General features: G+C 45.5%; 1 protein-coding gene across 6 annotated transcripts in view; it reads left to right on the top strand.

Annotated features, from left to right (window-relative positions):
• LOC120233110 (LIM domain containing preferred translocation partner in lipoma) overlaps window positions 1–21,977 on the top strand; it is a 673,125-nt gene that overhangs the window by 64,310 nt on the left and 586,838 nt on the right. For all 6 annotated transcript variants that reach the window (XM_039234226.1, XM_039234221.1, XM_039234228.1 and 3 more), the window contains exon 2: window positions 3,430–3,552. The gene's annotated coding sequence lies outside the window, so the exon portion shown is untranslated. The remainder of the gene's footprint in view (window positions 1–3,429; window positions 3,553–21,977) is intronic.

Genomic DNA, 21,977 nt, shown 5'->3' on the forward strand with positions numbered 1-21,977 from the left:
AGCATGGGGCCCGATGTGGGCTCCATCTCGTGTTTGTGAGCTCATGACCTGAGCCAAAATCAAGAGTTGGGCGCTTAACCGACTGAGCCACCCGTGTCAGAGGCCATTTTAAAATAGCACTTCCAAAAAGTTTGCTTTTGAAGGAAATTACTTGGGTATGTATGTTTTCATACACACTTGTTTTATTTTATTTTACCTTATTTTTTTCAATGTTTTATTTATTTTTGAGAGAGAGACAGCATGAGCAGGGGAGGGTCAGAGAGAGAGGGAGACATGGAATCTGAAACAGGCTCCAGGCTCTGAGCTAGCTGTTAGCACAGAGCCCGATGCGGGGCTCGAACCCATGAATCGTGAGATCATGACCTAAGCCGAAGTCGGACCCTTAACTAACTGAGCCACCCAGGCGCCCCTCTTATTTTATTTTTTTGAATGACAAATGAATTTACATAGAGCATCTAACACTCTTAGGGAACATACATAGCTTGTAAGACCCCATTATAGTCCAAAAGAAATTAGAACCACAGAATCTTAAGCTTTGAGAAATTATAGAAACCTTAGAAGACAGGGGGCTGACCATTAATGCATGATGCATGTGGGCTCTGTGCCGTCCATGCTGGGATTGGAATCCCAGGGCATGATTGCATAGACCCTGATGAATAGGTGGTATTAGCCCTGTTTTGCAGACAGGGAAACTTGAGCTCAGGGAGGTTAGGTAATTGACACAAATCCTCTATCAAAGCATTCTGCTTCATCTTGTACTCATGGTGGCTTCTAAAAATCCTTTCCCTTTGCAGACGTGGTGGGACCTGCCTTTGTTTGGTGGATCCTTTACCCTCTCATGGCAGGAGCAGCCCCCCTTCCCAGGCCAGGTACGGCAGTGCAGATCGGTCGTGTTGATGTCCCATAACTTGTTTAATTAATCTGGAAGAGTGTCTTTCCTTTTCCTGCCAAGAGTCTGCTCATTTCGAGCTCCTTTGACCACTCATTCATCAGCCTTTCCCTGTTCTCCCTTTTGGAGAGGGGATCTGCCATTGCCCATCTCCAGTTTGGAGGTCAGGGGTGTGTTTGAAGGGACTTCATCTTTCCTTTTAAAAAATTAACAGGTGGAAAGTACAATTCATTGAGTATTGCCCATCACGTCCTACATATGTGAGGTGGTGAGAAGAGGCAGCACAAGGAATCAGGAGTCATGGCTGTCATCCTGAGTCTGTCACTGACCATGCAGGGGACTCTGTACCAAGCCCTCCTCTCCCTGTCGGGCCCTCAGCATCTTCACCTGTAAAGAGCTGAGGGCATTACGTGGTGACTGCGAAGATTTTAAAATCCTGCATGTTTCGTGGTGTCAGAACCATCCATTTCTGCTGAGCTGCAAGATCCTGCAGCTGTTTCTCTGATGCTTTTCAATCTTTAGATTTAATCTATTCAACAATGTATAATTTTTTAAAGAGAAGCTTTTATAGACACTTCTGAAATATCAGGGTTGGGGGGGCGATAAATGGATGTTAAAAAATAGAAAACAACCAATTAAATAGTATATAGCATGTAATTCTCCTTGGAAACTTACCACGAAATTGAGGAGCACTTTAACAACTGGTAATTTAAATTGCATTTGAACTCTGCTAATGGTTTGTTTGCATGGGAACTTCAATCATTTCACAGTGGTTCTTTAGCAGAGCTGCTAGTTCTCTTTATGGAAAAGAAGGAAAAAAATTATTGAAAGAGAAGTTGGCTATGGAAAAGGAGACCACTGTCGTTTGTGTGGAGGGGGAAGCTGTCAAGAGTGGGGGAGATTGCCCCGGGGGCCAGGGTGGAGAGCCTCACCTTTCAGTTTGGAGATCTGGGAAGTCTGGTGCCCTCCGCTGCTGTTGTAGAAACCGTTCTGATTTATATCTCCCTCTGCAAGGAGAAGCTTCGGTTTCCTGGGGCTTGGGTGGGGTGGGGGTGGGGGTGATATCTGTCTCGTGTTTTCTCTGAGTCTGCACTGGCCATGGGTGAAGTTTGCCTCTGCGCGCTCCATTCCTCAGCAAGTCTGAAATGATGCCTTTCTCATTTCAGTGGAATGGCATCGATAATTCTAATGTCTTGGAAGACCCCTAGGTCTCAGGAAACTCCTTGCCTTGCTGGGCTTATCCAGATTATGTGCCATTTTCCGGACTTAATTTCTTTCTGCCGTTGGGCTATACTGAGAACGTCTGCAGCAGGTGTTCTAGCAAGCTTCTAGAGACTTGGATGTGGAAGTCCTGGTTTTGACCCAATGCTGATTGTGTGACAAAGGGCAAGTCCCTCTGCCCAGTGAGTTTTGGTATCCTCCTCTGTCAAAGTGGCTTAAATTGGGTCCATGGCACAAGCTCTGGACTGGAACCTTGGACTGTCTGCCTCTAACTGTGCTTCCTAGAGGGGCCACCTCCCGACTCTGCCCCCAGCTTCTCCTGCTGTCAGTTGAAACAGTTGAAGTGGGTCATTTTTAAGGTCCCTCCTAACTTGAGCTTCTGTGAATATTTGAAGCCTGAAGGAGATGATATACACAAATCATTTTCATAGATGGTTAAATAGTGTGTAAAATGTCAACAATGAAAACGCAAGTAGTGGCTTTTCTGGTATGTGGATTCCTCCTGCGTATACAAAGCACATATTTTGTAACAGCCAACTGCCTTGGAATATTTGTCTGTTGGAACATGTATCATATACTCCTTAGCAAAATAGTGCTAGGTCTTCATGAAATAAAACCTGTCATGAGGACTTACCTGGGAGTGTCAAGATTGTCCAGCTCTCTGCTGCTCACTCACTGGCTGTCATTTTTCAGACAAGGAAATTCAGGTTCAGAGGGTTCACAGAGTCCTGTAGTTTGATGTTTGTCCAAACTCATACATTTTCTTCTATTTTTATTTGTTCAGATTTTGCTATTATTTTTTTTTCTCAGCTACAGTGTGAATATCTGGGGCGCCTGGGCAGCTAAGTCAGTTAAGCATCCAACTCTTGGTTTCGGCTCAGGTTGTGATCTCACGGTTCATGGGTTCTAGCCCAGCGTCAGGCTCCATGCTGACAATGTGGAGCTTGCTTGGATTCTCTTTCCCTCCTTCCCTCTCTGCTCCTCTCTCTCTCAAATAAAAAAATAAACTTTAAATAAAAAAGTGAATATCAAACTATTGATCTCTTTCCTTTCTGAGATTATGATGAGGCTGTTTTCTCAGGAGGGCTGGGTTGCCTACAATCTCTCTTCAGTGTTACTGAGGCGAATGAGTCCCATAGAGATGCCTGGAGCCGACTAGGGGGCTTAGCAGATATAGAGGGAAGCCACCGCATTTTGGGGGCTTCAAGCCTGGCATCATTCCTAGTATGGCTAGCCAGTGAGTTCATAAAACTGGAAAGTTCTAAAGCTGGTAAGATCCTAGAGATTTGTAAGCAACCCCAGTCTCCCTTTTCCCTCAGGTGAGGACATTGAGGCTCAGAAATAGAACCGAAGACAGAACCCAGTCACCTGCTTCTCATCTGAGGACTTTGCTCATTGTTCTACTGGACACTCATCGGAGGGAAGCCATTTCTCCTCAATTGGTGAGTCCTATGGAGAAGGGAAGACATTCTTCTTTTATAATCAATGTTCATGTTTTAATGAGTTTATAAAATCCAGGGTTTCCTTTTAAAGCACAGACATGGATAGCTGGGATGAAATAAGAACTAGAAATATGTTCTTTCTTTTTATCTTGAGTTGCTTTTATTGGCAATGGACAAAATAGAACAATGCTAATAAAATGTGCGACAAAGCAGAGGCAGGACTCAGCTCTTGGATGGAGGCATGAAGAGAAATTGGAAGAAGCGTTTGGAGTAATGATGATTTCGGATTGCCAATGATTGTATTGCTTCCTTCCTCCTTTCGCATGGAGGAAAGCATTCTTGAAATGGAAAGACCAAAATGAAAATATCAATGGACGATGTTGTGGGCATTTGCGGGGAAAGAAAAGTCGGATTAGTGAGTGATTTTTGTTTACCCCTGTGCAGGCTGCTGCTTCTTCTGTGATCTCATTTTATTTTTCACAAAAACCCTTTGAGGTAAGGGACGCTAGATGTGCTCAGGCAAAGGGTGTGAACCTCTGTGTTAGAGGGCCCGCTAGAACTCCAGAGGAATGTGAGTCGGAATCCTGTTCCACACTCAGAAAGGGGAAGGGCAAACAGGTAAGAGAAGCTTTCCGTTGTGTTTTGGAACACTTCTGAGTTCAGTGGGCAGGACGGAACATCATGTTCTAGAAGATAGGAGTGGTGAAAAGAATAATGGTGTGGGCTCCCCTGGGCTGGGCAGAGATCTGAGGAAAACTACTGGAGAATTCTGGGAAAAGCGTCCATTTAGAACTTGAAATCTGTAGTCTCCGTCTCAGGGACCAGTCCCTGTGTGTCCTGAGCACTGGCTTTATGCTGAGCAATATGCCTTGCTGTGGTTACGGTATAGTGTTCCAAAACAGAGCAGATGCTATAGTGATTGAGACAACCTAACTTCATTTAAAAGTGTAACTGAGTCTATAGTTACATATTGTCACCTTTTCTTAATCCACAGCGCCTCAAAAGAACAACTGGCCTTCTCTGTGCCAATAGATCTGCATGCGATAAAAGGCTGGCATCCGCTCCTTTGCCCCTTAAATACTTCGGCTTGTTAAAATTTCACACATGGTCTTGAATGTTTTGACCCAGGCATACACGCGACGCATCAACGGTGAATCTTTGTTGCCTGCTGTACTTCCCGAGTTTTTTTCAGTGTTTAAAGTTACTTGTGATTAATATGCAGAGTTTTACTTAGATTAAAAACAGACAAAAGCACCCAGTGTGTAATGGCAGAATGGGAGAGAGCACCTAAACAGGAGGAAGCTGGAAGACACTCACAAGTGTTGTCCGTTCTGCAATGCCAGTGGAGTCTTGGACCGTGTTAAATAGAGTACGCCCTCTAGAACCTGGTGGGTGGGGGATCTCGCTGGAAACCGGCAAGTCCCAGGTAAGATGGGCTTCGGGACCAGTTTGAAAAGGACTAAGCTCTGTTTCCTAGAGTGCTCCTTGCTCTGCCTTCTCTGGGTTGGCTTCCATCTTGGATGTTTCGGCCTGTGGCCATGAGATGGCTGTGTGCTGCATCCCGGGCCCTATGCCTCCTATGCCCGTTGTGGGGAGAGAGCCTTGTTTGCCATGTCCCCACGTCCCTGGGTTACTGCGTGTTCCCACGCAGTCACGGAGGCCAAGACGATGAGATTGTGCTAACTGGCATGTGCACTGGGCCCTCCTCTGGTACCGAGTCTGGAGATGGTCCTCCCCCCGCCCCCAAATCCCATGGGAGCTGCACAGTGGAGAAGAGTGGTCTCTCAGAGAATATCTGGGTGCTGCTTGGGGGTGGCGAGAGGTCTAGGGCTGTTCGGTGACCGTGAACTTTCTTCCTACCCTCCTATCAGAGCTCCCTTAGGTTGTCAGATGGTAGTTCTTGCTTCATCTTCTGAAAGGGACATTAGCCAGCTGGACTGTCTACACAGGAACACTGTGAGGCCGGGAAATGATGTCCAACCAGGAACTGTTACAGGAATGAGACTCCACTGGAGGGGGCAGAGGGCACTCATGATGATGGCCTTTAACAGTATAAAAGCCGGTGGGAAGAGGGATGGCATCTCTTGTTCCCAAGTGCGTCTTGGGTCTGGTGAGAACTCTATCACATAGTAGGTGCACAGTGCATTTTCATGGATAGAGAGAATGAATCCAAAGGTGGTAAGTGTCCCTTTCTCCACGGGCGTCCCATCACACACGGGCCATTCTCTGTTGGAGGGTTTTAGGAGATCTAGCGCAGATGAGGCTGGCTACGTGGCTTTATGAAGACGAAACAAGGGACTGGCAGAATGAGTCTTTCGGGACCAGTATGGCTTAAGAAGTTTGTAAGCGCATAAAAAGGCAGTACGTGCAGCAGAATGGGGTATTGGAAGGTCTGTCAGTTATGAGATGTGCACCCCCAGGAAAATGACATTGCCCCTGCGTTCATTTCCCTGATCTGGGAATGAGGAATGATACTCATTGCTCTGCCTGCCTCTCAGGTTTGCTTAGAGCAGATGGGTTGATAGAGGCCAACCTGTTTTGCGGACTGGGAAGTGTGGCCCGTACGTGGTAGAATATTATAGTTGTTGTCTTCTTAATTGAATGACTCATCTTGAATATAAAGAAAAATCAGACAGTGTGATGTGCAGTTCTCAGCACCATGACTACTACATAGTATATGCTCAGTGTATGTCCTTCCTCCCAACCCAGCAGCTCCGCCGTCCCCAGGATTGGATGGGCGCTAATTTGTCCTCAGTCTTGGAAACTTGCTGAATGGTAATGGTTGAAGTTGAAATGCCATTGTGTCCTGTTATTACTTTTCATATTTGATTTTGCTCTAGGTAGCAGGAAGTGAAAGGAGGTGGACTTTGAGAGACTGAAGACATCTCCATGCTTGAGAAATCTGGAAGCTACAGTCTAGCTGTTCAGCTCTTGCTCTGTTTGATTAGATGATCACACCTCTCTCTAGGCATGACTGGCCCAGTGGGAGTCCGGAAGGAAATTATTTTCCTCTGTTGATATTAGTGTACACTTGTTGACGGTAGCCAAAGGGCTTTCGTTTTTAATATTTCCTTTTTGGTCCTTAGAAGGATCAGGTATTAGTCTATGCCGGAAACAAAGCAACAGTCACTTCCGCCAGAGGCGAATGTCTTGGCCCCCTACAGTTACTCGGTCAGGTGGTTTCTGGGCATGTGTGACCGTCTGCTGAGCCAGCTTTCATGGCTTTTTATGTTATTGCTTCAGAAACACAAAAGGACTTGCGAGGTCTGAGCAGGATCCCATGTAGCCACCTGGGGCTCCGTGGCTGTTCTTGTAACCCAGGGATGCCGTGTAGGAGATGTTGGTTGTCCATAAAAAGAAAAGGTAGGGCTGTCTCTGTCTCTTTGGTTTCCTTCCTCCTAATTCCATAGTCTTCTACTTCATGACCTCTGCACAGCGGGAGATACCTCTGTTCTATGTTGGATGGGGCCCTAGGAGGTCAGAGGAATTCTCAGGTTCTCCTGCATGGATTCCTGTGCAGTAGAAGACGACTGATGCCTCATGGATAGGAAGCCTCACGAGTCCTTTGTAGATTGCTGCTGAATATCTCCCCCCACTTCGCATAGTGTGTGCTTGTTCTCTGCCCTAATCCATTGTTTGTCTGGAAGTTCATAAACCTCTGGATCTTTAGGACACCACAGTGAATTAGGCACAGTCCTCGACCTTGAGAAGCTTATATTCAAGTTGAAGAGAAAGGCCGACACATAAGAAATACACATAGAAAGAAAGGTATTATTTACAGCATGCATTTATTAATCACCAGATCTGTTTAAGGCTACAAAGTAGGTGCTTGGAAGGTGGAGGTCCATTATAGCCTCAGTTCTCGTGGGCTTATGTGAAAGTTTGGGAGAGTGGAAAGAAGGGGGAAGGTTGAGATAAATTCCCAGGAGGAGGTGATCTGATCTCAAAACCAAGGCCAGACTGCTGGCAGGGTGGGCCGGTGGACATCATTTGGTCACTAGGGCTGGGCAGGTTCTGAGGGTAGATGTAAGTGACAGCAGAATGTGGCTGGACAGGTAAGGTGTCTGTCATATCCCTTGTGTGGTTCAATCTCCAGTTTATTTCCCTTTCACATGCCACAGCCAAAAGTGTCATGCCGACTTTGAGTTGCACTGACATTATTTCCGTGGTCCTCTCTGTGTGGCCAGAGCATGCCTGAGTATGTGTCACCAAGTGGGAACGCATCTCTACATCCAGGGGGAGGGCCAAGGGTTTCTCCAGAGAGTTCCTGAGAAATAATCTCTTCTGGTCTCCTCCTTGGGTCTCATGAAAAATGGTGGAGTTGCTAGGGATCAGGACTGGGCCTCTCATATGTGGCTGCTCTATTTATTATCTATTGGTGCATAAAGACCCCACACTTAGTGCTTAAAACGAAGGACATTTATTATCTTGTACTCGCTTTGATTTGGAAATTGGGAGCAGCTTAGATGGGCGGTTCAAGGCCTCTCCTGAGGCTTCAGTCTGGGTGTCTGCTGGCTTGCAGTTTCATCTGAAGGCTCAGCTGGGGAGGATTGGCTCCCAAGCTCGCTCACATGATCACTGGCAGGCTTCAGGTCCTTGCGGGTTGTTGGACTGAGGGCCTCAGTTCCTTGCTGACTGTTGGCTGGAGGGTGCCTTCAGTTGTTTGCCATGAGAGACTCACCATAGGGTAGCTCACAGCGTGGCAGCTGCCTTCCCTTCGAGCAAGTGAGTGAGAGAGAATCCCCTGGATGCAGGCAGCCACAGCCTTTCTGCAGCCTCCTTCTGCAAGTGACACACATTCCCTCTGCCTCATTCTGTTTGCTCGAAACAAGCACTAGATCCAGCCCACACTCAAAGGGAGGGATTGCACAAGGGCATCAAGACCCAGAGATGGAGTTCTAGGAGGCCCTCTCTTAGGGGCTGTCTGCACAGATACTCTAGTTTATAAGACATGTGCTAAGGTGAGAGCAGGAGCCACAATGGGACCACCGGAGAAACTCAGCACACCTCTGTGGGCCAGCTTTCCTTGAAGATTCTGGGCGAGCACTCCAGTTAAAATCTCAATATAGACATTGAGCTAGAATCACACAGAATGAAGCTCGACATGGCTTTTCAGAGGAAGATCACAAGTTTTCAGTTAATGCTGTGCTCCTGTACCTCTACATTTTCACCCTCTTTAGCTGCTTTGGTAGAAGTGTTGAATGTTCTTGCTCGAGCTCTTTGCCATACAGGTGAGATACCAAGACCTGGAGAGGGGACAGACTCTTCCGGGGCCTTGGAGCCATCGGCAGCCATTGGAGGGACCCTGGGAGGCTCCCTTGTCTCTGGCCGGGTGCTTCTCATCCACCATTCTTCACTGTCTCTCTTTCGGAATAAGTCCATACAAATTTTAGGCATGTTTTCTCTGCTTTTTGCTACTTCTATCCTGTCCCAGAAACAGATTAGGGGAAAATAGCTTCAAATTTGGAGTCTTGCGCCTTCATGTTGTCCCTTTAGTTAAATGTCAGGGTCTCCATCTCCTGTTGGGTCATGCTGTGTCCTGAAAAGTTGCATAAATCAGTGTTACTTGGCTCAGTGTGTCTCTGCAGTATGAATAGCATTTGTATTAAGAACAGTGAGCTGATACATGGTATTGCTGTGGGACTGATAGGATCAGACATAAAACATCAGCCAATACCTTCTGTCTGGCAGAAAGTTCTTTTCTAGAGCACCCGTCCCCCACACCCCACCCCCAACCAAACTGTCTTTTATAAAACCAAACCCGGCAGTCCATTTTATAGAAGATGGCAGGTTCCCTTAGAGCCTTCCTTAACATTCCTAAAAAATTAATGGCAATGGAAGCCTTAAAATTATGGTCAAGCTCATTAGCAGCCCTGAAGCCAAACTAAGGAAAGCCTGCGTGGGTCAGTAAGACTGTCGCTGGCCAGAATGGTAATATGACTACTCCGCTCCATGGCCCCTTTGACTCTCAAGATTTTTTTTATACTGTTAGTGCTTTCAAAGTGTGGCTCGTCTATTATTAATTTTTGCTGAAAGTGCATAATAGGAAATAGTTTTGGTTGGGTGTAGGCAACAAGATAGAACAGAATTCAGAACGGGAAGACTATCGTTACTGGTATTAGCTGCCTGATCTTAAGTCACTTAATCGTTTCTTTATTTAAAACAAACATTTTTAATGTTTATTTATTTTTGAAGGAGAGTCAGAGAGTGAGCAGGGGGAGGGGCAGACAGAGAAGGGGAGACGCAGAATCCGAAGCAGGCGCCAGGCTCCGAGCTGTCAACACAGAGCCCGATGCAGGGCTTGAACTCATGAACCGCGAGATCATGACCTGAACCGAAGTTGGATGCTTAACTGAATGAGCCACCCGGGTGCCCCTACTTAATTGTTTCTTAACTGGTTTCCATATTTGAAAAACTGGTGCAAATAGCAGCTGCCTTGGATTCTTATTCTTTTGTGTTCACAAATGTATACAAAGTGCCTGCCAAGGGTGGTACTTAGCACATAGTTGGTGCTCATGAAACATAAGCTTGTGCTCTCCTTAATAGTCAGTAAGTGCTGGAAATTACGCTCCGTTGTTTACTGTGTCAGGCCATTTTCTCAATGTTCCTGCCTCGCACTGTCCCCTTGGCTTGCATCAGACCTATAGCATTTGCGTGTGTCGCCCCGGATTTCATGTATTCCTGAATAAGTAAAAACCTTCGCATCTATAATTTTGCTCAGTGGCTCCCGAGACATAAATACAGACATCATAATATGCTCATATTTTCTGGCATTTGGGAATATAGGAGTTCTGAGAACAAAATATAGTATTCGCACACTGTGTTTCACCAGGAAAGCCTTGTGGACATCAGTACTTGGGGAGTACGCATTGCTTTCCATGACAAGATTGTCTCATCCAGGGGATGAGCTCCCCTTGGCTACCTCTTCCTTTGTAAATGGCAGCTTCTCTGGGCCTGCCCAGACCTGACCCTCTTTGGTTCCTCTTTGGACTTCTTTACGATGACATCACCTCACCCTGCTTCAATGGCGACTGGCTTGAGTTATATCAGTTATTAAAAATGATCTAATATTTCCCTTTCAAATCTAGAGCCCTGGCTCGTTCTATGATTAAGCTAGTGATTTATTTATAATATGGTACGAGACGGCTGCAGCCACTCTATGATGTAATCTAAGAATGACATGAAAACAAAATAGGCTTTTACATAATGAAAGTGTTCCTGTAATACATTTTATCGCAAGGCTTTTTTTTTCCCCCATTGAGAATGGAGAGAGATTCTTTTCTTTCCTCCCACTCTTTCCTTATCTTCTTTTCCCATTTATGCACCTTAGGGTTTTTAAGTCAATTAAAAAAACAAAACAAAACAAATCAAAACACCAGCACTGGAAACACCACACAGACTCTGGTTTGCTCTTTGAATCTTGTCTTGTTCTGGTTTGTTCCTCTCCCCATGGCCTCCGCAGCCTCCGGTATGGCTACTGCTCTGCCCACCTGCCTGCAGCCTCCTCTCAGAGCACGGAGTCCTCACCCTTCCTTTGCTGACGCTGTTCCTGTTATTGCTAATGCCACCGCAATCTTGAATTTTCTCCTGCTAAAGTCCAATACAATGCCCTGGTTCCTACAGAAAGGAGACTTCTTCAGGCCGGCTCAGATGCACCTCTTCCTCCAAGCCTTCTCTGAAGCTTCTGTCCCTTACTTAGAAACCCTTTATCTGTATTTCTCATAGAACGCCCTGCAGTGGCGAGCTTTCGTTCCCCACGTCAAGGCATATTCACAGCATATCAGAGTTAGAAGAGGAGAGGTGACCTAGGGGAATGGAGGAAGGGGCCTTTGTGGTTCTGGTTCTGCTCTTGACTCATTCATGGGTAGGTCATGACCCATCTCTGAGTGTCAGTTTTCTTCCTTTGAAGAATGAGTGGTTTGGATTTCATGTCATGTGGCCACATGGGGTATTGGTAGTGGATTCTTGGGATAATGTGTTGAGAAGGATTCTGAAGCTGTATCCTGACTGAGTAGGAAAGAGTCCATGATTATGTAGCCATATCTGCTATAGGTTTAGAGATGGTTAAAAATGTATATTTAATCTCACATTTATCCATGAAGGCTGGATGTGGGAGTTGAGAAGGTGGAATGTATCTAAGACTAGAAGGGCCTTGGTTTATTGGAGGCCTGAGACTCCCCAGATTCTGTACGTCCTTGAGGTAGAGTAGGGCCAGGAGATGCCTTTCACCTGTTTGTCTTCTTTGCTTACAAAGAGTTACTGTGCCCATGCTATTCTAATTTATGTCAAATATGGCATGTCAAGGTCAAAGCCAGAATGTTAGGTGACTTTTCCGGGGTCTTATTGGGTCAGGGCTCACAGAGTTAACTGATGGAACCTTTGGATCCTAGGTGCCCCTCTTTCTGATCCCAGACAAAATGCTTACCTCTCAGCAGAATGCTACATTGCTTGAGCTCTAGGTCCTGGAACAGTGAGAGAAGTAGAGGAGGAAAAGGAAGAGGGAAGCTTAGGATGGTGAATGGCACAGGAGATCAGAGCCATTGAGGGCAGAGAGAAGGAATTGACAGTAGTGTGGAGAAGAGAGAAAAGGGATGGAGGAGAAGGGAATAGAGCAGGACCCTTCATGGGAGGGGACACAAACTCACTCTGTGATCTCAGAAGGAGTTCTAGAAGCAGTGGGTGAAAGCAACACAAAGACATATGAAGAAGGATTTAATGTTATGCTCATACCACCAATGGATTGTGCCACTGTGAGGGCTTATGATTTCACCGCTGCAGGTAGAGGCTGATATTGATGGGTCCTTCGTAGAGGGAATAAGAGGTTGGACTGGATGCCCTTTAAGGTTTTCCCTGTCCAGAGAGTCTGGAATTTTCTGAAGGCACATTCGATGTGCATTTAAATAATTCCATTTTAAAATGAAAGCTTTATGGAGCAAAGTGATTTTTCCTTTCTCCATGGTCTTGGCACACATAAATGCTGACTTATCTTGGGCAGTCTTTTGTTTCACTTAGCATTATTGATGAAGGAAAGCAGGCTAACTGAGGATGTCTTAGTACTTTCTTTGTACCGAGTGTATTTTTCAGGATGATTTCTGTGCTTTTCAAGGTAATTCCAGAGAATTCTGTTCTGTTGGCCTCTCTCTGCCCTTCCTACCCCACGGTCAACAATTGGCTTTTTCTGTAGTATTAGAGTGCTTTGGTTATACATCCAGTATAACACTTGTATCACTTTGCTCTGCTATATAAGTACACTTTCAGTCTTCCTTCCTTACTAGGTTATAGAATTTTCTGAAGAGCATAAATCCTGTCTTATTCCAGAAGAGGACCTATGGTGTTAGGGAAGTGGTTTGCAAGTAACAATGATGGCTCATTAACTTACCAACTATTTATTGAGCACCTGCTATGTGTTAGACACTATTCCAGGTTCTGTGAAGAAAATCAGACAAACCTTCTATTTGATGGAGACAGACCATATACAAATTAATGAGTAAATATGTCATATTTTCATTGTAGTCTATATTCAGGACAAAAATAAGACTGGTTAAGGGCACAAGAGTTGGGGAGAAGTTCTTCCTGATAAGCATCTACATGAACAAGGACTTAAAGCTGGAGCGAAGAGGGAGAAGAATGTTTTGGGATAAGAGAAAGTCATTGCAAAGGCCCTGAGGATGAAGCCTGTTTGGTACATTCTGGAAAAGTGAGGAGACCAGCGTGGCTGGGGTGGAGTGATTGAGAGGAAGAATACAGCAGAGGAGGTCACCCAGGCTCGTAAAAATCTCTGCAACAACAAACATTCTTGCACCTATTGAAGTACTTAGAGGATTGCCTTTGTGATTTAGAGAATCCATAGAAGGATAATGAAAGGTTGACTAAAGGGATTTCTGCTTTTCGGCTTTAAGGTACAGGGGCGGTCGGTGGGCGCTGGGACCGGAGCAGAGCATAGCTCAGAACAAGTCCAGGTGTGAAGGGTACTGGTTTCCCTCCTATCTGTCGCCCTCCTGGCCGAGGACTCTCCTTTTTGATTCTCTGCCCCTGCGACAGGCGCACCTGCAGGGAGGCTGGGGCAGATGGGCAATTGCACGCCTAATCACCCATTCAGGCACCCACTTATTTGTTTTCCACATGCAAATATGGGTTTTTTGCAGATGGATTTAATATATTTGTTGCTTCCTCATTTTATTTAAAACAAAACAAACGACCAACCATGTCAGTTGAGGGCAACAAATAGAAACATGAGTATTATGGTCTTGCTGTTCGTGCTGATTACACGGCTGAAAGGGATCCTAGGCAAATCAGTGTTTTCTGTGCTCAATTGTATGATTACCTTATATACGGTCATTTAGGACGGTCATTATTGTTAAATAAAAAAAGGTTTTAAAGAAGGAAGTGGTAATCGTTTTCCTAAATCATTTTCTCAGTATTTAGGGCTCCACATTTTTACTGTGTGGTTTCTAGTTTCGCCTTTTTAGTCTCCAAACTTCTGGACCATTGTTAACAAAAAAGGGCATTGTGGAATCTCCAAAGGCCATTGGCAGGTGGTGCCTGTAACTTCTTTAGCCTGGAAATAAACAAATAAACAAGCACAAATTAGAAGTATTTGCCCCTATCGATGCACTATTATTATTGTTGTACAAGATCATGCAAAAAGTCACTCCATTTATCGGAGAGCCCGTAGGTCAACGGCAATACCAGATAGAGGGCTTTGGTGGGTGTTGGCTTGATTTCTAATGAAATTTCAGATCTCTAGAGTAGGATGTTCGGATTCTTGGATATTTTGGCAAACTCAGGGAAACTGAGGCCCGGAGAGATTAAATGACTTGTCCAAGTCCTCAGAGAGTAAGACGTAGACGTTGGACTTGAGGAGCTGACACTGGCAGATGTCTGCCTCTGGGGTCGGGGTGATGAAGACCCTGCTGGGACCCACAGAAGATGTCATCTCAAGGTGAGGTCTGTGTGTAAACGGTGTGTACGTGTCTCTTTTCTCTCTCATGACCTACCTTAAAAATCCTTTTTGTACCAAGTGTTATGGAGAGAAGCAGTGGTGGGTCATGCGGCTGGGAACTGCTTATAGCTTGTCTGACGAGGCTGTAGACTGGCTACGAGTGAGTATGTGAGTATGTGTATACTTGTGTGTGTTTGTGCGTGAGAAGCTGGGGTGCAGGCTGGCATACCAGGAGGGAGAGACCACTTGGCAGTAGGCACAGAATTTCTGAGCCAGAAGGAAGTCTAATGCCCACTGAGCCTGACTGCTTTATTTTGTAGAAAAGGAGACTGATGTCCAGAGTGGTTGAGGGCCTTGCCCCAAATCATCCATCTTTAATTGACTACTTAGAATGTCAAAGCAGCAACATCTTTTGATAGAAATTTTTATTTGGAGAAGTACTTATTTGGAGAAGTGCCAGTCATCACTATCAAATTGTATTTACTCGTTAGCTCCCGTGAGATGGCATGCCTGCGTGGTTCGGGGTTCTCTCCTCAGATACGGTTTTGGCAGGAGGAGAATGTCAAGGGCCGCAAGCTTCTACGTGCAGGTCTGATCCCTAATTGGACATCAGATGGACATTTAGTTAACTGACCTTCCCAATGGCAAGCTTACAAATAATCCTCTGACAAAGTTAAGGTTGGAGATCAAGACCAGTTAAGTAACATCTTGTGGCTCTTTTATATATTCTTAAATGTAGGACCCTTTCACTTTTAAATGTTAAAACATTAGGATGCTGGATTTGTGTGATATATTTGCAAGGTCCAAGGTGATACTTTCGGTGGTGGCCCCGAGAGCAGGAAGGTCCGTAGGTATGAAAAGGGCAAACTTTGGGGGCGCCTGGGTGGCGGCTCAGTGGGTTGAACGTCCGACTGCGGCTCAGGTCATGATCTCGAAGTTTATGGTTTTGAGCCCCCCTTTGGACTCCCTGCTGTTAGGGCAGAGCCTGCTTCTGATCCTCAGCCCCCCTCTTCCTGCCCCTCCCCCACTTGCTCGCGCGCCCGTGCTCTCAAAAATAAATAAAAATTAAAAAAAACATTAAGAAAAAGAAAAGGGCAAACTTTTGTCAGGAACATATGGAGAGAGAGTTCTCATTCTGTGTATTGGCTACACGAATGATAAATGGCTTACGGGACGGCCCTGGCGCTGAAGGGCCCTAGGAGCAGAGGGTGGTGAGCAAGGAAAAGACTATTGACATAGCATGATTCAGCCTGCTGGGTCCGCTGTCTGTGCAGGGGACCTCTCCGCAGCTGTTTGCCCTGAAGTACATGCGGTCCGTTTTCCCCCACCGTGTGCTGGACAATCCCCGACAGGAGCAGCATCCTCTGGGTCGGTGTCCGACACAGCGTGTTAGGGTTTGTGTCTTATCCCCGTGTTTTTCTCTTCTCCCCTAGCATCCCCTCCTCACCTCTCCCTTTAAAAAATTATCAGAATTATTCAAAGGTTTATTTATGTTGAGTTCTTTATATTTTGTAAGTAACTTGTTCCTATCTGAAACTAATTCCCTTTAGTGAGACCACATTATAATATACTTGAATTCTCTTTGGCTCCGATTCCCTTTTTCTTTTCCTTAAAAAATGTGTTATCCGTCTCTCCTCGGACCTTCAGCTTTCTTGTCTGCGTGGACAAACTACTTTTGAAGAATCTTTAGGGAGTTATTGACTTTGTTAGAACTACTACCATAGAAGCAATTCCAATGACAGAATCCCACATTTAACTTGCTTTTCTGGAAATAATTTATTTCTACTTTAGTTTCGAGGAGTAGCAGTGGGGAATAGGCCATTCAGAAACTGAGCAAAACATGCCAAATGAGTTGCTGATTTCCAGCGAGGCTCATGGAAAAATGGCTTTTGTTTCAGTGACCTCTCTGCTCATTGGAAAACTGGGCTGGTGGATTCCATGATCCTGAGAGTCTAGGAGCTCTCGAGTTACAGCAGGTGATGAGGGCAAATCTCAGGGGAGAAGGTGCTCTTACTGGGCTCGTGGGTATATGAAGACACGCTGTACTTTGGCATGAAGACACATCAGTTCTTCCAGTCGGGTAAGGTTTAAGGAATAGCTCCACCAAATCCCCAAGTCTGTGGAGCACGTATAGAGTGCAGAATTGGTAGAACATCAGCCTCAACGTGGGTTAAATTTTAGCGTGGCCAGTGGCCAAACTTGGCGATCCTACTGGACTTGTTCAACAGATTTCTTACCTATAGACACAGGCCCGTTTCTTATGCCACTCCTCCCCCAGCCCCGAGTTGGGTGGTGTCTCTAATTTGATTCTTCTTGCATTCAGCTCTATAGGGTACTATTAAGGGCAACACCCTTATTAAGAGGATGGGATTATTGAACTCTGACCCCAGCTCTGCCACAACCACCTGTGGAACTATTCACAAACATTTCCATTTACTCAACAAATATTTAAATGAGCACTTTTTACGCATCAAGTGACAGAGATACAAAAACGTGTAAGACATGGTTCTTACCTTCACGGCTTTCAGTCAGGGGTAGAGAGCTAAGTACACAAATAGAACATGAAGTGACTTCTCCTTTCTGGGTCTCCCTTTTACATACTGAAGAGCCAGCACTGGCTCAGATGATGGCCCCAAAGTCCCTTCCGAGGCAAACAACACACCATCGTCTGTGCAAGATTCATCAAGTATCCAAAAATCACTTATCTGATGAAAAAATTGACACACATTTCCCCTTCCTCCCCAGTTGATAGGGGGTGATGTGGAAGTTGAATGAGACAGTATCTACAAAGTGCTTTAATAAGCAAGTTGCAGAAAGACATGGTATAGGTTTGAGGCATTATTATTAGTGGGAAAATGAAAACAAGGGCTGATGTTTTTAGAGTGAGAACAGATGGTTCTTTTGTTTAGAATTTGAGCATAAAGGAAAGAGAAAAAGAGATACTTGCCATATTGTTTAGGCCTTGAATGTGAGTGACTTTAAAATGCCAAAACAATCTGGTTAGGAAAGTCCCATGGATTCAAAATAGCTCCCACACTGATCAAACTATAATTAATTTAACAAAAAAATGACAGTAAGAAAAATCCTAATGAGAAAGGCCACGGTGACAGTTGACATAACCTAACAAAAAACTCCCGTGTTTGCGTCAGCTCTGGAAACTTCATTTCTCTCGTGCTCAGGAGTTCTGCCCCACAGAGGAACAAATTAGTGGGAACGGATTTAAAACCGTGTTTCGTTCGTTATCAAGTCCCTCCCCACCCCCCGCCGAGTTATTTCGGTTTTCCGTGACTCAGAAAAGAAATCTTCAGGATTCACAAGAATTTGGCAGTCCTCTCCCACCTTTGCTGTGGGCGCTGACAGAAGAGCGGTGGGAGCTGGGGCAGTTGGATGAGAGAGCAGACCTCAAAGGACTTGGGCGACACTGCCGGGCGGGGGGGCTGGGAAGGACCTTTGAGAAGCTTCAGAGAAGACTTTGAAGGGTTTCTTTCCCTTTCTTTCTTTCTTTCTTTCTTTCTTTCTTTCTTTCTTTCTTTCTTTCTTTCTTTCTTTCTTTCTTTCCTTCTTTCCTTCCTTCCTTCCTTCCTTCCTTCCTTCCTTCCTTCCTTCCTTCCTTTCTTGCTTTCTTGCTTTTCTTTCTTGCTTTCTTTCTTTCTTGTTTGCTTGCTTTTCTTTCTTTCTTTCTTTCTTTCTTTTCTTTGCTTTCTTGCTTTCTTTCTTTTCTTTCTTTCTTTCTTTTCGTTCGTTCGTTCTTTCTTTCTTTCTTTCTTTCTTTCTTTCTTTCTTTCTTTCTTTTCTTCCTTCCTTCCTTTCCTTTCCTTTCCTTTCCTTTCCTTTCTTCCTTCCTTCCTACCTTCCTTCCTTCCTTCCTTCCTTCTTTCCTTCCTTCCTTCCTTTCCTCCCTCCCTCCCTCCTTCCTTCCTTCCTTCCTTCCTAGGCTCTGCCTGTGCAGCACCCAGTTAATTAACAGACCCTTTCAGCAGCAGGCCTGCCCTCCTGTATTGCCCATCATTCTGGAGGCGACCGAAAACGTGGGCTGTGAGAATGAGGTCATGGGCCGCCAAGCGGGGGGTGTTTAGTAAAACGTGCTAGACCTTTATCCGGGTGCTGTCTGGCCTGCGGTGTGAGTGGGCCCGTTGCCCCACTGTGGAAGAAGGAGGTTCCTGGAATGTTCGTTCTGACGCTCCTCTGAATTCAGGTCCACATCCTGTCATATACGGTGATAGGACCCTGTGGTGGCTGTTCCTTTGCGAGGGTTTATTTCTTTTATTTTTTTCAGTTTATTTATTTTGAGAGAAAGAGCAAGTGAGAGAGGGTGTGCAAGTGGGGGAGGGGCAGAGAGAACGGGAGAAAGAGAGAGAAACCCAAGTAGGCTCTACACCCCCAGTTCAGAGCCCAGCACAGGGCTCGAACTCAGGAACCATGAGATCATGACCTGAGCCGAAACCAAGAGTCAGATGCTGAACTGACCGAGCCCCCGGGCGCCCCTCATTTGGGAGTGTTTAAAGAAAAACATGCTTCCTCAAGTCAACACTGAAAAAAAAGTCCAGTTTGCTGAGGTAGGGCCCTCTTATCTATTCTCTGAGCCGCCTGCTAAGGTGGTTCCTCAGTCCACTGCCGCGGATGGCAGGTGGCAGAGGTGGGGGTGGCCAGCTCACTGCCAGACCAGATGACCAGGGTGGGCCTGGGGAGAAGCGCTGTCCAGCTGTGTGGAGCTCTGGGTGCCAGCCTACTCCTGCTGCTACGCATGGGTGACCTTCTGGAAGTTTCTCCAGATCAGATTCGCTGGTTGATCTGTGAGTCATCAAAGCAATGAGAAGACATTCTACCCTGCCCTCCCGCTCAGGCTTTGCTCACAAGAACCCCGGGGACCCTTTCACGCCGTGCCATCTGCGTCTTTATCGGACGCCTATTTCCTTCTACCTTGTATCCGAGTCAGAAGTACACTTTTTAGTTGTAGAGGTGCTCTTTGCCGTGCCTTCCTGATAACCCACCCTTCTCCTCTGAGTAACGTCCCGTCTTACAGCTTCAGGTGCACACCTCTTCTTAAGCCTGACATCACCGCATGGTGCTTATTCAGTGTTATGTGTGTTTGTCTTCCCCCCTGGACTGTGAAATCAGCCGTGTCCTGTGCATTTCTGAAGCCTCAGCATGTCCCTCGGTACCTGGTATATAGTACATTTTCAATAAATGTCAGTTAAATGAGTGAGTGGTGGATGATGATCATGTGTTTCCTCACCAGGTTGTCAGTTTCCTGAGGACATGGACTGTGTCTAATGAGTTTCTTTGCTCCTACAGGATGCCCAGCCCTGGGCTTCGAATGCAGTGTATAATCATTGGCTGTTTGTTGAATTGCAGGAAGAGAGAGAGAGAGGAGTAGATGGGTCCGGAGCAGGGAAGGCACATTTAGACACAAATCGTGTAGCTTGGTGAGGGGCTGACAGAGGTTGTACAGCATTTGTGGGTCTTTGATGGAGAGACCTGCAGCATGGAGGCTGCGGTGGGTGACTCCCCGTCCTGATGTCTTCATTATCATACCGCCTCCCCTGGGCTGTATTAGAGACCATTGGTCTCATCCTTGGTCTGGTGTCAGTTTTATTTTATTTTTTCTTCTTCTTTGCATTCATCCTTCAAGGCTTGAATTAGGGTAAATTGTTTGCATAAATCTGCCTCGTTTGATTTTCAACAGTTTGTGGGCAGGGCTGGTGTTTTCTCATAATTGTGCTCCCCACGGCTTCTGGCACAGAGCCGTCCACAGAGAAAATGCTCAGTAAATGTTTGCAGACTTGAACTTCATCCCACTGGCTTTGCTTTTCTACTGCCTTTCACCTCCTCCTAGAAGCCAGCTTATATGATAATACCAGCCATTCAATGGAGACTGCAGGGTAAACCTAATAATCAAATAACAAGCCATGTTTCCTTCCCCACATTTTTGGTGGATCAGAATAACTTTACTTTTGGGTGTGCCCTGCTTTAAAAAAATAAAATAATGGCAAATATAATCTGCTACCTTTACTGTTCCCCTTTGTTTATGAAATCTTCTTAATTTGTTGGAAGGGAGAAAAGACTTCTGTTTCTTGACTGTAGTTTTTGAACTATATAGTCAAAGGTTTCTGTTTTGTTTCTTGACTGATACCATAAAATAATGCGATGTGATGCGATGTGAGGATTTTTCTAATGCAGACACGACTGAGGATATTCTTGGTATTCTATCTACTTCTTAATTGTTTTGTTCTCTTGAGTCCGTTTCTTTATTCCTTATTATTTCTTTATCTCTAAAAATGAGATTATTGAAACAGACGATTTCCAGGACTTGTTTTTCTCCGTGAACATTAACTCCATGGTACTTGAGAGCTTTGGGAGCAGACATATATTTCTAGGAGTTTATTTATTTTTCTGCCCTTTAAGTGGGAAGGTGACCCCCTAGGCCCCTTTAACCATCAGCTTCAGTAACTTTCAGAAGCTCCTTGGGAAGCAGACACCCCATAATTCAGTGCCTTACTTTGAGATGAACATCCTCTGCCCCTTCTCCTATCCCCAGGCTCCGGTTCTGATTTTAACCATAGGGGATTCTTTCCCTCTTGCACAGAATGTCTTGTTCAAAGTCAGTAATCCATTTAGCGAGTTAACAACTTACTGACATTGAGGGCTTTTCTTTCATTTCACCTCCTCACGTGAGAGGTTACGGAGCCCCAGCCTGCTCTGCTAGAGAGCAGTGAACCAAGGCCAGAGACGGAGCTCTGGTTGGCTCAGATCACCCAGATGAACCAGAACAAGCACTGTATTCAGCTGTAAAAGCACGACCGGAAAGTCTCTGGTCTTCAGAAATCAGAGAGGCATGTCAGCTGTGGAGTGTGAAGCCCTCAGTGTGCTTCACTTACCCATCTGTGAAATGGGGTGACGGTCTCTTTTCTGCTTGAAATCAGAGGGTTATCCAGCTGACCTCTGGAGAACTTTTCCTACCCTGGGATCTGTGATCCTGTGAGCAGATACCACCCGCAACCAACATACTAGCTGCCAAGTACTTAAGGCTGTGTTTTAGAGCCTTAAAACTGTTCATAGACTGTTTGTTAGGAGTGCAATACTTTTGAAAACTTAAAGAATGGTTTTATGTATTATCTAAGGAAGGTGATAAAAATTGATATTCACATATGGCAAGTACTTTAAAATGTATTAACTTTTTGTTATAGCCTAGCAAAATTGGCTTCTTATTTGTACCATTTTATCTTTGTGGACGCTGAGCCAGGGTGAGAAACAAAATGATGCTGGCAGCGTCAGTCTGAGGACACGGTAAAGCCGCAGATGGCTGAAGCTTTTCCTAGAGCTCAGGAGCTGCCGAGGAGGTGAGAATCTTCTAGGTCAGTAGTTTGCGAGCCTGCCACCTACTAGCATCTCCAGAGGAACTTAACAAAAAGCTCGATCCCTCCGGTTCTCACCTGATGTCACAGTGTCTGCGGGAGGGGCCTTGAGCTTCAGTCTTACTTTA

Source organism: Hyaena hyaena, unplaced genomic scaffold (assembly GCF_003009895.1).
Source record: "Hyaena hyaena isolate Hyena2069 unplaced genomic scaffold, ASM300989v1 scaffold_84, whole genome shotgun sequence".
NCBI lineage: Eukaryota > Metazoa > Chordata > Mammalia > Carnivora > Hyaenidae > Hyaena > Hyaena hyaena.